Source organism: Gossypium arboreum, chromosome 13 (genome assembly GCF_025698485.1).
Source record: "Gossypium arboreum isolate Shixiya-1 chromosome 13, ASM2569848v2, whole genome shotgun sequence".
Taxonomy (NCBI): Eukaryota; Viridiplantae; Streptophyta; class Magnoliopsida; order Malvales; family Malvaceae; genus Gossypium; species Gossypium arboreum.
The window spans coordinates 24592401-24596366 of record NC_069082.1 but is presented as its reverse complement, the minus strand read 5'-3'; positions in this window follow the sequence as shown (position 1 = coordinate 24596366).

The following is a 3966-nucleotide window of genomic DNA, read 5'->3' as shown; positions in this document are numbered from 1 at the left end:
CTCATCTCAATGTTTTTCTTCTGTAAATTTAAATTTACTCCATCCGGTACCGGTTCAACTTTTAATTTTTTACTTCTCATATGTTTATAATTGATTCAGATTAAAATAAAAATCATATCCATAATCAATCAATAAAAATATAAGCCTACCAAGTTGGGTGAATCACCCCAACCTATTAATTCCCAACCATGAATGAAAATCAATAGAAATTTAAAATGTAAGACTAATATGACTTGATATAATATATTTTGATATATTAAATAAACCAACACTATATATAATTTGACAAAGAAGCCGACAGCTAGTAAAAAAAGTACTTTTCATGGGACCAACGTAGCAAAGATTTTTATGACTGTAAACGCGATGTTTGGATGAGTTACGTGCCAAAGACTTCTTACCCATCATGACAGGAGTTATCACGGATGTCAAATACTTGCACATACACTTGGTCGAAAATTTGGATGTGATATCCAAGGATTTCTCATCATTACAATTCAGGATAATACCAATCTAACACATCTATAAACCCAACCTTTTTTCTCCATTTTTGTTAATTACTTTTAACTGTTAAAAAAGGGTGATATAGATATAGGGAGGAACATCATTCAAGCACAACTAATTTAGAAGCAAAATGAAAGGTTTTAAGAACTGTATTTTTTAGGGTAAATTTGGATGAGCTGTGCGTTTATTTGTGATTAGTGTAAAAATAGTGGTGGTGATAAGATTAGATACTGTAGCGATACTGTAGTATGAGACAAAAAGTAAATTAAACACACCGCACTGCAACCCAAAGCCCATCCAAACTCACCCTTAATACATAATTACGGAGTTCACGTAGTGATATTGTGAGTCTGAGGTAAGCAATTCTAAGGGATAAGAAGGATAGAAGGTTTCTCTAAGTAATTTGGGTATGACACATGTTTATTTGTAGATGGATAACTAATACAAAGTTGCATTTGCCACTTTTGACGTGTTTTTTGCTGATTTGTGAGTGCATATTTGTGCTTTTCCACAGTCTTGTTAAAGACACTTCATTAGTCGTCCACAAAAGAAAGTTTGAGTTTTTGAAAAAATTTTAGGGAAAACTTTGTCCAATTCTTTGCAAAGCATTTCTTAAGAAATTTAGAGAGCATTGTTCTTGGTTAAGTGGGTGATAATCTTCTTCTCAAACTTGTTCTTATTTTTTATTGCGCATCACTATTGCAAATATGACTTTATTGTGTTGTCATTATTATTTTTTAGCTTGTTTTTGTGAGTTTTTCCATAACTTGAGAATAGTTAAGGCAAAAATAGGAAATTCAATAAGATTAAAAAACTTTTAGGGTGAAAAAAAAATCCTATTTATAGGTTAAATTTGTAGATCAAATAATATTATAATAACCTATTTTAATTAGAGTTTAAGTGAGAAAATAATAAAATAACCTACCATAATCAGATTTTAAGTGGGAAACTAAAAAATAGAGTTTAACTGGGAGAAAAAAAGCCAAAAAATACGAAACATAACTCCACAAATTGTAATTTGAGTTATTAATTGCAGTTGAGATGCATATTTTGATGATTGTTTGCTTTATTTGAGTAGCTTTATGAACTAGAATTGGCACCCTAGTTGAACATTTAGGTAAAAGAGACCAAGAGGAGACTCTACCATGTAGACCTTGATTTAATTGTGTCAAATAGTAAGATCGATAGGAGTTCCTAAGTGGAATTTCTTAGATGTGAATGATACCAAGAGGAGGTTTCATTTAGGAAGGAAAATCAAGATAATCTAAGCATGTGTGTTAGTGCAATTAGTAACTAGTTGAACAATTGACCATCGATTTGTTAATTGCATTTGTTTAAACAATAAAAAGGGTTTGTAGGTTAGATTACTTAGTAAACACTTTTGGTTGAATTTTTTATAAAATTGTTATTGAATGCATTAATAATCCTTAAATTGGATAAGTTGGTAATTGTCTAACTAGTAAGCCATATAACTAGTTCACAGTTAATTAGTCAATCTCTATGGAAATTGTAATTGCCTAAATTCAAGGTTATCGAAATAGTGGTTTCGTAACCACAAATCCGATTTAAAGAGAAATTTATTTTAATATTTTTGCATGAATATTTATATGATAGGAAAATTGTATTAAAATATCGATAGAAAAATTTTACCGATTTAGTGGTTAGTTAGAAAAAAAGGAATTATTGAAGGAATTGGGTAAAAACAAAGTATCGAGACCTTGATCTCGTAAAAATGAGTAGGAAATATTTTTATAAATATTTTTAAAATGTTAGTGATGTGGTATTAAAATTTCATTAGAAAATTTTAACGTTTGAGTAGGTAATTAAATGAAAAGGACTAAATTGGAAAAAGTGTAAAAGTTTCTAGAATGATTAAATAGCTTAAGTGTCTAATGAGAAAGGATTTAAAAAGCAATTAGACCCAAAATTTATTTGGGTTGGACGGAAAGGGCATGAAATCAGCAGGAAAATTGATGATTTAAGGGCAAAATTGGAATATTGCATAATTAACTAAATAAAGATAGGATTAAATAGGAAATATCTAGATTTCTCTTCATTTTTCTTCATTCTCATCAGCCAAAACGCCATAGGAGGGGTTCTTTAAGCTGGTATTCCATAATTTTTGCACCAAGTGAGTTAATCCTTGCCTTTTTCTTATATTTTTTTTGTGTTTTAAAGACTTTTACAACTAGGTCCTACTATTAAATTCATTAGTTTTTGATTTCATGGATGAAATTGAAAGTCACCATGGTTGAGTGCTATAAATTTATGATGAAATAGAATGAAATTGAAGCTTTAATTTGTTTATGAGATGATTTTATTAGATAATTTCAATAGAAATTGATTTTTAGAACCTAATTGTGAAAATGTTTGGAATTAAAGTCTAGTGCTGAAATTATGATTTCCAAAGGTTGTAAACTAGTTAAGGTGATAGAATAAAGTGTTAATTGAGAAAAATCAGCTCAATTGAGAGGCTAATTGAGTAGGGACGAAATTATCATTTATTAAAAGCCTAGGAGAAAAATGGTAATAAACAGCTTGCACTAAAACAGTTTTGGACAGAAGCAGTAGGCTAACTTTGAAAAATCACCATAATTTGTAAAAATTGAAATAGAAGATGAAAAAATATGGAATTAAATATTGTTGAGTCTAGTTTCTCATAGAAGAAACGGTGTAAGCAATGGATTTGTAAATCATGAGATATAATAAATTTTGTGAGACAAGGTCAGAATGAATTCGGGTTCCCCTATTCTAACTTTGAAAAATCATAAAAAATTGAATACAAATAATTAGTGGCTTAAATTTATATTTCTAAAATCCTGAATGAGTCTATTTTTAATAAAAATAAATGAGAACATCATTCGAATCTTGTATGAAGAGATAATTAATTTTTAGTAAAGAGAGGTCAGAACTATTGGACAGCAGAACAGGGGTGAATTTAAAGAATAAATGTACTTATTGGCTAAACCAAAAATTCTGAAAATTTTATGGTAAGAAGATATGTGAGTCTAGTTTCAGGAAAAATTAGTGAATCCTAATTTGGAGCTCTATATCTGATGATAAAAATAATTTAGTGACTATGACTCAAGTAGATAGCTTTGAATGAACTATAAATAATAGTTGAATTATAGAGAATGTTGCATATGAACATGAGATAATTAAATTTATTTATTTAGATCCAAAAAATTCAAATACGAATCTAGACCGAGGAAAAGAAAAAGTTCGGGATCAGTAGATTTGTGTATACGAACAAGTATCGAGGTAAGTTCGTGTAACTTGAATTATATTCTTAAATGCTTGAAATGTATGTTATTAATGTGAAAATAATTTGAATGTTCATTGTATGAAAATTGATGAAACATTGATATATTTGATAAAAAGGGGAAGAAATCTCGGTTGAATAAAAGGAAATTTCGATGGATCTCTGAAAAGGAATTGACGGTAAAAAGGATCTAGCCCGGACGG